Below are 14,607 nucleotides of genomic sequence, written 5' to 3' on the forward strand. Positions count from 1 at the left end.
GCTTCAGTTGTGTCTGACTCTTTGCAACCCCATGGACTTTAGCCTGCCAGGCTCCTCTGTCCATGAAATTCTCTAGGCAAGAACACTGGAGTGGGTTGCCATTACCTTCTCTAGGGAATTTTCCCAACCCAAGGATCGAACCTGCCTCTCTTATGTCTCCTGCATTGGCAGGTGGATTCTTTACCAATAGCACTGCCTGAAAAGCACACTCTGTGCTCTGTGGTAACTTAAATGGGAAGGAAATCCAAAAAGAAGGGGATATGTGTATGCATAGAGCTGATTCACTTTGCTGTACAGCAGAAACTAACACAACGTTATAAAGCAACTACAATAAAAAAATTTTAAAAATACATAAATTTAAAAAGTAATGATTAAAAAAAAAGAAACCAGCAGCTGGCACCCCCCCAAGGGGTTAGAAGGCTCTGGAAGATGCTTGAGGACTGCCAACACCAACTAACAGGATCTGCGCCTGACAGAGCTCACCAGCAGCACAAAGATACCCACCTATGGAGGGAAAGTTAGGGTGGTCCTGGGTGACCCACCTGGTCCCTGCTGCCCCTGGAGCGTGGAGCCCACGTGTTGTGCAGCCACACCTGGGAGGACTTCTTCCTTCACTCTCCCAGAGGTCCTGCCCACTCACCTTGGGCTCCTTCTCCCACCCAGCTGCCTATTCTCGGGGATCTAGAGATGAGAAGAGACACAAGAAAGCGACTTTTTAAAGAGCACCTTGGGCCTCTTTTTTTTTTTTGAGTATAGTTGGTAAAGAACCTGCCTGCTGATGCAGGAGACAGAAGAGATGCAGATTCGATCTCTGCGTCAGGAAGATCCCCAGGAGAAGGAAAAGACAACCCACTCCAGTATTCTTGCCTGGAGAATCCCATGGACAGAGGAGCCTGGCAGGCTACAGTCCATGGGGTCACAAAGAGTTGGACACGACTGAAGTGACTTAGCACATGATTTACAATGATTTACAATGTTGTGTTATTTTCAGGTATGCGGCAAAGTGAGTCAGTTATACATATACATGTATTCACTCTTTTTTAAGGGAAAAAAATTATTTTCAACCTTAGGCCTCTTTTTACTTCTTGTTTCTTTGTCTCTAGCCTGAGAGTCATATCAGGGATTACACAGAGCAACAAGGAATCCCAATTCGTGGATTGGATTTCTTTTCAAAACCAGGACAGTTGACTGTTTTCTTCCAGAGACGCTGGGTAGGTAGCATCACCGAGGGAAAAGAAATCCCAGTGAGAACCAGTTTTCGGTGCTGCCTCTGACACTGACTAGCTGTGTGATGGACAGGGAAGCCTGGCACGCTGCAGTCCATGGGGTCGCAAAGAGTCAAACATGACTCAGCGACTGAACTGAACTGAACTGAGCTGTGTGATCTCAGGCGAGTGAACTAGAGAGACGAACGCTGCCTGCCTGACCCTGACCTTCAGGAATCACCCACCTCCCCAGGAAGACCCCAGGTGCAGTCGCTGCCTGTCGCAGCCAGCCCCCATCTGCCCCTCCTCCATCCCTACCCTCTTCATGGGGGGCGGGGGGGGGCGGGGAGAAAGCACCTGGAGACAAGCCAGACTGAACTGGTTCCTACTTGAACTGGAAAACGTGGAGAAAGGAGGCCAGGCGACAGGGCAATCCGGCAACAGGGGAAGTGAATGCAGGGAGTGGGCAGGAGGGAGGCCCGCCAGCACTACTGCCCTGGTGAGCTTGTTCACCAGTGCCCTCGGTACACCCTCTACAGCAAACCCTTCTCCTGAGACCAGCTAGAGGGTCTGTAACTTAAGAGCACCCCACTGGAAAGGAATCAGTTGCAGTTCTAGGTCACAGACCCTCACTGAGCAAATGGCTTTGGCTTTGAAACAGGATTGGAGACAGAGCATAGAGGCCTCCCACATCCTGGGACAAGATCTGTGTAGCCCACCATCAGCAGTTTGGGGACAGCTGATGAAGGATCCCTGTGCTTTCTCAAGGATGGACCTGGTGCGCCTGCAGAAGGCAAGAGAAAGCCTCACACTGAGAGCCACTTAAAGGAGAAGGTAAAGGCGAGGAGGACCCACCGATTGAATTCCCCTCCTCCCAGCCCTGAGCATGCAGTCTAACTTCTGTAGAAACCTCCAGATGGTCAGGCACTCGGATGGTTCACCCAGTTTCAGCATTGACTGAATTCTCAACCTTTCTCTGTTTCTACACATAGTTAAAAATTCCAGATCTACAATGAGATACAGGCTTCCCTGGTGGCTCAGTGGTAAATAATCTGCCTGCCAGTGGAGGAAACTCGAGTTTGATCCCTGGGTCAGGACGATCCCCTGGAGAAGGAAATGGCAATCCACTCCAGTATTTTTGCCTGGGAAATTCCATGGACGGAGGAGCCTGGTGGGCTACAGTTCATGGAGTTGCAAAAGAGTTCATAGGGACACGACTTAACCACTAAAAAACACAAATAAAAAAAAGCAATGGAGATATCTGAGGGTCACTGAAGGGATTAACACCCACCCCCACACTACACATCCTGCCCCCCTCTCCATCCTATCTTTCTTGAAGGTACCATCTTCCACATCTCTCTCTGGTCAAGCACAGTGACCTCAACAACCCCCATGCAACCGCAGGACTAGGCTGAGAATGCTACCCAGGTCTGGGGTGGGACAGCCAGATCAGGGAGGAAAGGGGAACTAGCATCCTGTCTTGGCACCCTGCTCCCCAACAGGCCCCCGAGGAGCCACGCTACAGAGGACAACGCTGATGAGGGTCACAGAGGAGCAGGGGTGGGACCACTGGATTGTTGCCCACAAGGACAAGGCAGTCTTGGCTGGAACCCAAAGGCATGGTTCAGGTGCTTGGTCCCTATGACTCCAAAACTCAAAAGTTCTGAAAACCAATGTCTTTTGTAACTCATCTGGCAGCAAAAACTGACTTAACATCCTGTGAGAATATGGGTATACTTGATCTCATTTAGGGTGAATGGTATTTTTGCTGCCGAAATGCTAAAGGATGTGATTTTGCAGGTGCAGTCCACGAGCCTCCTGGGGGTATTAAGCATTCTACAGTATATGCAGTATACAGACTGTGTTACCTTTCTATATAGGAAAAAATTTTAATGGACTTCAGAAAGCATCAGAATTCTGAAACCCATCCGGTTCCCAAGGTTTTGGATAGGGAACTGTGGCTGTAAAGATTGTGTGCGAATGGCCCATAAGCACAGAAAGAGATGTTGAACATAATTAGCCATCAGGGAAGTGCAAACCAAACCCCAGTGAGATACCACTTCACACCCACTAGAAGGGCTGTAATCAAAAAGGCAGCCGAAACAAGTTCTGACAAGGATGGAAGGAAACTGGAATCTCATTCCTTGCTGGTGGGAATGTAAAAATGGTGCAGCCACTTTAGAAAACAGTTTGGCTGTTCTTCAAGAAGTTAAACATAGAGTTACCATATGACCCAGCTACTCTCGTTCCAGATACACAGCCGAGAGAAATGAAAACCTGCGTCCACACAAAAGTCTCTATGCACATGTTTGTGGCAGCATTATTTGTAATAGCAAAAGACTGGCAACAACCCAACTGTCCATCAATTGATAAATGTAGGAAGAAAATGTATGTCCATGCAATGGAATATTCTTTGGCCATAAAAGGAATGAAATACTGACATATACTATGACATGGATGCATCTTGAAAGCACTAAGTGAAAGAAGCTAGTGACAAAAGGCCACATATTGTATGATTCCATTTCTATAAAAATATGCAGACTAAGAAAATCCATGGAGACAGAAAGCAGATGAGTGGTTGCCAGGGGCAGAGGGAGGGAGGAATATGCTATAAAGTGTTGATTTCTGTCCTTTAAATGGGTGAATTGTGAAGTATATGAATTATATCTCAAAAAAGCTGTTTAGGGACTTGCCTTGTGGTCCAGTGGTTAAGACTCAGAGCTTCCACAGCAGTGGGGCATGGGTTAGATCCCCGTTCAGGGAACTAAGATCCCACATGCTGCGTGGCTCAGCCAAATAATAAATCAATAAATAAGTTGCTTAAACAAAAATAAAACTCAAGTCTAATAGATACAGCTGTGGCTAATTCAAAACAAGGCAGAAGAGTGTCAGAGCAGGTGCTATGGACTGAATATACTCCTGGAAGATTCAAATGTTGAAATCCTAACCACTTCCCAGGTATTGCAGTGGTAAAGAACCTGCCTGTCAATGCAGGAGACATAAGAGACATGGGTTTAATCCCTGGGTCAGGAAGATCCCCTGGAGGAGGGCATGGCAGCCCATTCCAATATTCTTGCCTGGAGGATCCCATCGACAGAGGAGCTTGGTGGGCTATAGTCCATAAGGTTGCAGAGTCAGACTCAAGCGACTTAGCACCAGGTGATGGTACTAGTGAGTGATTAGTCCATGAGGGTGGAGCCCCCATGAACGGAATTCGTGCTCTTACAAAAGAGGCTCCACAGAAGTCCCTTGCCCTCTTCCATATGGTTATGGTGAAAAGACCACCATCCAGGAAAAAGAGCCTCACTAAACACTGAATCTGCAGGTGCCATGATTTTGGCCTTCCCATCCTCTGGAAGTGTAATGAATCAGTGCTCATTGTTTATAACCCACCTGGTTTATGGTATTTTTTGATAGCAGCTCACATGCAGTACGGAGAAGGCAATGGCACCCCACTCCAGGACTTTTGCCTCAGAAACCCCATGGACGGAGGAGCCTGGTAGGCTGCAGCCCATGGGGTCGCGAAGAGTCGGACACGACTGAGTGACTTCACTTTCACTTTTCCCTTTCATGCACTGGAGAAGGAAATGGCAACCCACTGCAATATTCTTGCCTAGAGAATCCCAAGGATGGAGGAGCCTGGTGGGCTGCCGTCTATGGGGTCGCACAAGAGTCAGACACGACTGACGTGACTTAGCAGCAGCAGCAGCACATGCAGTAAGACAGCATTTTGGGAATTTCTTAGGCCCTCCCATAAAGGATGAAAGGGTGACATTGGCCAGAAACAGGCTGCTGCAGTAGTAGAAACCTTTGAGATGTCCCTCCCAGGGAGTGGAATATGCTAACAACCATGAGATTCGGGGATCTGACCATGCAGCCCACCATCCTCAACTGAGTGGCCTCATGGGGCCAGCTGGGAATATCCCATGACAGGTGCTATGTTGAGCAGCAGTGTGGTTGGCACTCTCCCTGCACTAGCCACAGGGGTTCAGGGGTTCTTTCCTAACGGATGTGTCTATGGCAGTTGCTTCTCTCAAGATGCACACTTTTTTGAAGGGCGTGGAGCTGGCAGTTCATTCACTCTTCATTCAAGTATCAAAGAAATTCCAGAACGGCAGGAGAGAAATGGTACCTAAGCCTATGGAAGAATGGACCTTCCTAGAGATTGTGGCATGTGTGTGTGCATGCTAAGTTGCTTTAGTCATGTCCAACTCTTTGCGATCCTATGGACTGAAGCCCATCAGGTTCCTCTGTCCATGGGATTTTCCAGGCAAGAATACTGGAGCGGGTTGCTGTGCCCTCCTCCAGGGGAATCTTCCCAACCCAGGGATCAAACCTGCATCTCTCACATCTAACCTGCATTGGCAGGCACGGTCTTTAACACTAGCACTGCTGTGGCATGCGAGGCAAACAAGCGGCTCTTGGTACAATTTCTGGATACGCTGGTTTAGTTGTGACATCATAGCTCGACAGGGAGGAAGCCAGTGAAATAAACATTCCACCATCTCTCTCCTCCCACCCTCTACTTGCTGCCCATAACTCCCATTGACTGCTCCCAACCAGGAGCAAGAGCCAGGGAGCCTGTGGATGAGTCCACACCGCCAGCCTCCTGAAGACAGAGAAGATAAAGAAAGAGGATGTATCTAGTGGGCAGAGGAGGACCTCCAGGGCAATGATGAGCTGGCTCCAGCATGTGAGGTCCTGAATCAGCCCACACTCAGCATCTGTCCGAGCATGACCCTGTGCCCAGAGCTCTAAGTGACAAGACATAGTTGGAAGAATAAGACCCACTCACCTGATGAGACAATTATCATGACAAGAGAGAATGTGTGTTCAACTGAGTAAAGTTCCAAAGGAACTCAGAGAAGTAAGAAACCCCCCCTCCCCACTACTTGGAGTGGGGTGATCAGGGAAGAAGCCCTAGCTCAGAATTTTATTGCTTTCAGTCAAAGGCCAAGACTCACAGAACAAAGAATAAATACAATGTGATCTTTGAAAAAAATGTTATGGCGATATGACTATGCAGGTGGAATACAGAGAAACTGGGCTTCCTACCATAGAGTAGGTTGATCTCCAGCCTAGAACACTGTGGGCAGGTCAGGTTATATCTGGATGATATTTCTTGGCTTTGAACAACTACTGTCTCCTGTTGCGGTATTCTTTACAGCAAGAACCAGCAGCCAGCATCACACCATGAGAAAGGAGACATTACCTCTGCCTCTTTTCCATTCTGCTCCATGGTTCGAAGATTCTTTCCCAAAGAACAGACTTAAGAAGATACCTTACGATGGGAATTTGCTGTATGACTCAGGGAAATCCACCAGGGGCTCTGTGACAATCTAGAAGGGTGGAGTGGGGAGGGAGATGGGAGGGAGGTTTTCGAGGGAGGGGACATGGGTGTACCTATGGCTGATGCTTGTTGATGTATGACAGCAAACCACAAAATACTGTAAAGCAATGATCCTTCAACATAAAAAATAAACAATGTAGAAAGAAAATAAAAAGAAGAAGATACCTTGCACCTGCAAAAGGAAACCCAGTGTGTGTCCTTTCAGCAAGACTCTGCTCAGCTTCTCCCAGTTCTTCACTTCCTTAGGGAAGTAAGGAAAGGAACTGTTAATTATATCTATTGCCTGAAATACTATGTTAGCTGGATATTTCCAAAGTGGTGGAACTGGAAACCATTGAAAAGTCATGGTTTTTTATGCATTCATCCCCTTCCATCCCAGTCTCCACCCTGGGGACACCTTCTTGGGTCACTGGTATTCTTGTCTTCCTATCTTCTCCACTGACTAAATTTGGTGTCCCTGTGTTTATCTTTCCTGAGATATAACCCAATGACACCAATCATTTAAAATTGGTGTCCCTCTATATTTATCTTTCCTGAGATATAACCCAATGAGAAGGTGAAGGTGAGACCATATTGAACGGCAGGGAAGCAGTAAGTCACACATAACTGGATCTCCCCAATCCAGAATCTAAAATCTAACCTAGATAGATGTCCAGGTTATTTTAGCCTGGAGTCCTATGGAAATAATGAAGACTTAACACGACGTGTTCTGCCTTTACTGGGATTCATCTGCACTGGATGGTGCTGGCCTTATGTTATATCATTTTCCTTTAATAAATGAAGGCCTGTGTGTTCGCTGTTTTAGGATTTAGTAGTAGGAAAGTTTGTCTCTGCTGCCAGATGGTTGTGCTTCCCTTTAGGAGCTAATGCAAAGATGGAACTTGCTGTGTTTCTTTTTATTCCATGGAAGCTGAGATGCTCAGAATTAAGATATGTGCTTATTTGCATCAGTTTTACAATAATCTACTCTCCTTTGTTACATGGCTCTTATTCTTTTATTGTTATTTTAAAAGTCTTCACTTCTTGATTTCGCTTATGTTTCCTCAAGTCCTTTTCTGAAGAAGGTTGGGGAGAGTGGATGGGTGGATGGATGATTAGTTGGTTACATGATATATAGATAAATAGATGGATAGATAGATAAACCAGCTGGACAGAATTGTGAATAAGGGAAAGGTAGACTCCAGCACAGTTCCTCTACATCCTGATCTTCCTTTTATGCCATGGGCCTACTTTCTCTTTCAAGGATCCTATTTTTATTAACCTTTTCATGACAGGCTGTGTAGCACAGTAAGAGTCTTGTTCTGGAGTCAGAGTCAGGTGCAAATTGCAAACAGCTACTGTATCTGTGTAAATATAAGAAGCCGACCCTCAGTTTCCTCATCTGTAAAATAGGGATGATAGTAATTCCTGCATCATACAGTTGTTCCGAGGTTACAGTCGGGTAGTACATGTCAATTGTTGAATATGTCTATATTCCACATCGTAAAAGCTCAGTGAACCTTGGCTATTATTATTGCTATTCCCCAACTATGTGACCTCCTTTTCATCTTCTTTAATACTTCCCTCTCCGTGTACTCATCATCATATGTTTGGACTATTACAGTAGGCTTCTAACTTGGCTTAGAATTAAGAATCTTACTGCTGGGAACAATTACTTAACTCAACACCCCAACTTTATTAGTATAAATGAGAGAAATCAACACAGCATTGTAGAGTAATTATTCTCCAGTTAAAAGTTAATAAAAGATAAACAGCACAAGTCAATCCATTAAAAAAACTAGAAAGCCTTGACCAGAGAAATGTCGTGCCTATATGGTATTGTCATTCAAAGTGGATTTCAGAGGATGGGGAAACGTAGCCATGTGTAGGTATAACTGGTGAACCATTGGGTACCTTAAATCTTCAAGAAACCACCTGGGAAGAGAACTCAGCTGTGCCCAGTGCTGGGGTATTTCTACATACAGGTGGGGTGGTCTGTTGGTAGAGCCTCTCTGAGGAGCCTCTGGTATCAGCACTCATCTACTGGGGAGATGGGGGAATCCAGGAACGAGGAGCTCGGGCCAGGAGCAAAGTCGTAGGCAGAGACTGAAAGTTTGAAAAAGAGAATGAACTTCAGTCTAGCCTCCTGGATGTTAGTCTGGATCCCGAGAAGAGCGACAGTCGCCACAAGTGCAAACTGAAGGAGCTGGCCAGCACATCCGCAGCTTGCTGGGATTCAGGTAACATGTGGCTGGCTGTGAGAGTCCTTCGTGCCAAGGGAAACTGGTCATCTCTTCCCATCCTCCTGCTGCCCACAGCCTGGCGTCCACCTCTCAAGGGCTCAGGCTGGTTCTCAAGGGATGGAGCTTCAGGAGGGGCTGTGGCAGCAGTGGGTAGTGGGGTGTGTGGGACCCAGTGGGAGGGGGCACATGCCCCTGAGAGCCTTTGAACCCCTCCAAGTAATCTTGAGCCTCTGAGTGATCCTGGCTAGTTAAGCCAGTGAAAGTTGCATGTCCATGACCACGTAGCATGTCCATGATAATGGGATGGTCATTTGTCTCTGCAGGTGCCGGAGGGCAGAGAAATCTGGGAAGAGTCACAAAAGAGCAGAATGTGGGGGGCGTCTGTCTAAGCAAAGGGCTCTTGTTCCCGTCCACACTCCAGTGTTGCCCCAACCATCGCTCCTTGGACCTCAGCCCAGAGGTCTTCCTGGAGCATGGGTTGGGTGTGCCGTTCCTTCTCAGAAACCTTTGATTCACCCCCTGCCCTTTAGAATGCTCTTCACACTCCTTTGCATGACATTCAAAATCCCCCTTGTCATGTCCCAAACCTCAAAATCTCCTGGAACCTCTCTGTCAAGTCCACATTTTGGAGCCTGCTCCAAGCAGAATGTCTGAGGGCATTCCGGGGGCCCCACAGTTCCAAGGCCTTGTATCCATCCATACCTGGTGTAGGGTCCAGGCAGGGAGGTTCCTAAAATGCCAGGGCCCAGGCAGGTCGGGACCTCAACCTCTTATGCATATGGGGCTGGCATAGGGGGTGGGGGGGTTTCACAGTCTTCCACCAAATCTGTGCTCACCACAGGGCCTTTGCACATGATGGTCTGAGGTGAGCACCCCCCTGGCCCCAACTCTACAACAGCTTTCTCCTCAGTCTCTTCAGAATCACTTCCCCCTATCATCCGATTGGACATTTAAATGCCTATCTTGCCCTCTAGCTCCCTGAGAGCTGAGACTAGCTCAGGTTTTCTTTGTGTCCTTCACTGGATCTGGTGCATTGCTTCATAGATTTAGTAAATGTTTCCAAAACTGCCTGTTGAAATAATGAGTTGCAAAATCTAATTTTCATCATTTATTTTTAAGCAGGAATGTTCGTCAAGCTATTGCCTCCCACGAGATGATTTAAACCTTTTCTCCAATTACTTTTCTCCAATTATGCAACTGAATGTTCTAAGGAGGTTTCCCACATATGCAGGCGCCGAGGAGTTTTAGGAGCCTTGGAGGGTATTCCTAGAGCCACGGGAACCACATCATGGAGCGTGGAGAGCCTGTGTGCAAGCCACATTCCTTTCCTGATGCTCCCCTTGAAAAAGAAAGAAAAGAGCCAAATACAATCTACCCAACCAGGCTTTTTGGTGGATGGTTTAAATCCAGTTCAACCACTCTGCTTTTCTAAGCATCTCGCTTTTCCTTGCCTCTGATTATGGCTTCCAAACCAACAGCCAAAAATATAGGATGTGGGAAAGCTTGAGTAAGAGAGCAAAACCAAAATGTCTCCATCTTTGAAGGGGAAAGGCCGTTTGTTGTTGTCCTGTTGCTCCTGTCATCTTCTCTTGCTCTGTTAAATTTCAACACTTACCAGGCATTAGTTAAATTGATCAATAGGTTTTTATTGAGCCCTATGCTGTGCTAGGTATAGTGCCTCTACTGATTTTATGCTGTGAATTTTAATTTCCACTTTGGCATTATTTACTTCTTTCACTAAAACATTTGTGCTTACTGGGAAAAAAAAATTCTGCAAGACTAGTGAGGAGTCACCTTACTTAGGTGAGATTTTATTCTGCAATGGATTTTCCAGGAGCTCACCAGCATCTGTTTTTCTCGTCCTCAAAAGCCCAGAGACTACAATTCCCAGACTTCCTTGCAGTTAGATGGGGCCATGTGACCATATTCTGTCCAATGGGATACATACACCCCTGTTTGTGACCCTCTGTTTTCCATTTCCCATCTACATCCCCCTTGGTGGCAACATGTCCTACATGGTAAAGATACAAGATGGAGCAGAGCCCCCCAAGCTGAAATAGATTTCAGGACTTGAGTGAAATACACTTTTACTTCCTTTAAGCCCCTGAAAGGCAATGGTCTATTTTTAAGCACAACCTTTTGACTAATATGTATCGTTTCTTCAACTTAGTGTTGTTTTTTGGTCTGTTTGGTTGTTGTCTGTTGGCTTATAATCTTAAAGGGACTGTGTCCTTTTTCTGTGTTTCATGAATCTGGCTCTATGAATCATCCTGAGAGGAAATACTCAATCCTGGGTTGGGAAGATCCCCTGAAGAAAGAAATGGCAACCCACTCTAGTATTCGTGCTTGGAAAAATTCCATGGGCAAGGAGCCTGGTGGGCTATAATCCATGGTGTTGCAAAGAGTCGGACACAACTGAGCAACTTCACAGGTATGTATGTATGTACCTAGATACCAATCCTCTTGGCCAACTTTTTGTTGGCTTTCTGTCATCTGAGCCCAGGTAGTTTCCTTGCTGGAGAAGGCAATGGCAACCCACTTCAGTACTCTTGCCTGGAGAATCCCAGGGACGGGGGAGCCTGGTGGGCTGCAGTCCATGGGGTCGCTAGGAGTCGGACATGACTGAGCGACTTCCCTTTCACTTTTCACTTTCGTGCATTGGAGAAGGGAATGGCAACCCACTCCACTGTTCTCGCCTGGAGAATCCCAGGGACGGGGGAGCCTGGTGGGCTGTCATCTATGGGGTCGCACAGAGTTGGACACGCCTGAAGTGACTTAGCAGCAGCAGCAGCAGTTTCCTTGCTAGTGTACTGGCTCCAAGCCCTTCGAATGGCTTTATTTTTCATATCTTTCCCTAGGAAGTGTATCAAGACCTTAAGTCAGCTTCTCAAGTCTGGCTTATTCTAAAATGTGGTAATGAAATGAAAAGAAACCCTATAGACACAGTAGCCCACCCCCCTGCTGGAGTGGTCATTGTAACGAAACTCCTTGAAAGAGTTGTGCGGTGTCCCCTTGCTCACCTCCTGTTCTCCCCCTAGCCTGCTGCAGGGCGACCTTTGTGTTCACCACTCCATGGCTCTCTACTGCTTGTCTCAGTCATCAATGTGGAAGATGAGCCCCCTTCAGCCCCCCCATCTTTACTGTCTCCCCATCACACTGACCTTCTTGTGCTCTTGTCTTGTGCATATGTTTCCCTCCTAGAAACTGGAAACTCTCCCCAGAGAAGCTTCCTTCATCCCACAAAGTGTGAACAATAAGTCTCCTATTATTTATTTTATTTTGTTTGTTTGGATGTGCTGGGTCTTAGATGCAGCATGCAAACTCTTTAGTTGTGCCATGTGGGGTCTAGTTCCCTGACCAGGGATTGAACCTGGGCCTCTGCATTGGGAGCACGGAGCTCTCAATACCCGCTGGACCAAAAGGGAAGTCCCCAATATGTCTCTTAGATGTCCCTATCTGTCCATCCGTCCGTGCTAGTGCTCAGTCATATCCGACTCTCTGCGACCCTTTGGACTATAGCCCACCAGGCTCCTCTGTCCATGGGATTTTCCAGACAAGGATACTGAAGTGGGTTGCCATTTCCTCCTCCAGGGTATCTTCCCAACCCAGGGATCAAACCTGTGTCTCCTGCATTGCAGGCGAATTCGTTACCTGCTGAGCCATAGAACCCTTTATTACTCCATCCTATTCCCATCACCGAGTATTATAACTCCCTGCACACGTCTATGTATCTCCTAACAGGACTGTGCATTTATGGTGGACTCTGTGTTGCATCATCCAGACCTGCTTTCCATGAAAGATGTGTTGCTCCTGCTGCTGGGATCACGGTCAGCAGACAGCCTGCAGCTGTCACCCTCTTTAGGGAGTATCTCTGTTGCGAAAGTGGTCTTGCCCAAGGTCGTGTCCATTCCCATGGCAGCCTATATTCAAACTGACTCAGGGTTCTAAGGGCCTGGCCAACTAAGCCAAACTCAGGACAATTCTGATGGGCTATTCTAAACTTGAAGCTGGCTGAATCCATAACTGGGCCTGCCAAGCAGCTAACAAATATCTGACAGTGCTTCATGTTACTAAAGATGCCATTCATTCAAATGTAAAAGGTCACTCTCTCCAGGAGTAACACATGAAGGTAGAAATGAAGGAACTAGTTGTGTTGCAATAACCATCACGTGATCCTTGAATGTGATAAAATTAAGTTTGTGTTAAGCAATGCTCTTGTGATATAATGGGCTTCCCCAGTGGCCCAGCAAAGACTCAGGTTCGATCCCTGGGTCGGGGAAGGAAATGGCAACCCACTCCAGTATTCTTGCCTAGGAAATCCCATGGACAGATGGTGGGATATCCATGGATGGTGGAATATCCACAGATGGTGGAAATCCATGGGCAGTACTGGTGGGCTACAGTACATGGGGTCGCAAAGAGTCGGACATGACTGAGTAAACAAAAACAACTTGTGAGATAATACAGATCTTTTCTCCCCTCTTGCAGCAAGCTAGTTTCAGAGTAAGGTAAGAGTTTCTGTTCCAAGGATTATATTTTGGCATGTGTCTCTGTAACTGGTCTAGGGCCAGCTAACTTCTATTTTACTTAAGTATTTTAACTGACTTCGGTAAACTTTATTTTTCAAAGATAATGCAGGTAGGATTGTACTCAGAGAACTAAAATCTCATGAAATCAGAGGAGTTGGCATATCAGGAATGATCATTTGATTGAATTTGGTTCTTTAAAAAAAAAAAGTAACAAGTTCCAAGACCAAATGAAAACAAAGAATGACTATCTGAAAACTGGAAAACAAGGGAGAATCACAAATGTAGAAAACAAACTTGGTTTCCAAGGGGGAAGCAAGGAGGGATAAATTGGGAGATTGGGATTGACATATACACATTACTACATAAACATATCACTAATAATGACCTCCTGGGTACTCTGTAATAACCTATAGGGGAAAATAATCTAAAAAAGAGGTGTATGTATATGCATAACTGATTCACTTTGCTGTGCAGCAGACACTAATACAACATTGTGAATCAAATATACCTCAGTAAAAATTAATTTTAAAAAATTAACAAGCTCCAAGACCAAATGAAAACAAAGACTGGCTATCTGAAAACTGGGAAACAAGGTAATTCTGAGGACTCAGAAGAGCTCACAAGCACTGGTGTAGGGTTACATCTTCTTTAGAGTTCCATCATTAGAGACACATTCTGAGAATTTCCTGTTGGAAGTAAATACTTCAGGTGGCAACATGTCAGATCATTGTTGAAATTTTTAAAATGGTAGAAATACAGGACTTTCAAGAAAAACTAATTGCAATCTGATGGGTGTGATAGAGGCCCATTTATTTTTTACTGATCACAGCTGCTTGGTGATCTTGTTACAGACACAGGAAAATTTTCACTTCCAACGTAGGGCATAAAATAGGGCCTACCTTGTGTTCTGCTGTACAGAAAGTCAATATAAAAGAAAAAAGAAAAAGCAAAAAGATATTCCTCCCAAGCTAGGCTTCTAATAAAACTCGGATAGTGTTTTCCTCTGGCTGTAACCATGTCTCATGTTTCTAAGAGTGTCACTTTCTTAGTTACATCCCCAGAGGCCCAACCTTTTAATGTGAATCCTTCCAGCTCAGCAACCAGTTCTGCATTCCCACATGCTTCACTCCTTCACTCCACCGCTATTCCTAATAATAGTATCTCCTGTGTTGGTGCAGTCTATGTAGGATGAAAAGAAGAGAGAGAAAAGATTATCTCCCATACTCACTCCTTCATTCAACTGATATGAGCATCTCCTGTGTGATGTGCAACATATGTGTTGTTGTTGTTCAGTTGCTAAG

This window comes from Giraffa tippelskirchi, chromosome 8, assembly GCF_054371585.1.
Source record: "Giraffa tippelskirchi isolate mGirTip1 chromosome 8, T2T-mGirTip1v1.2.pri, whole genome shotgun sequence".
NCBI classification, from domain to species: domain Eukaryota; kingdom Metazoa; phylum Chordata; class Mammalia; order Artiodactyla; family Giraffidae; genus Giraffa; species Giraffa tippelskirchi.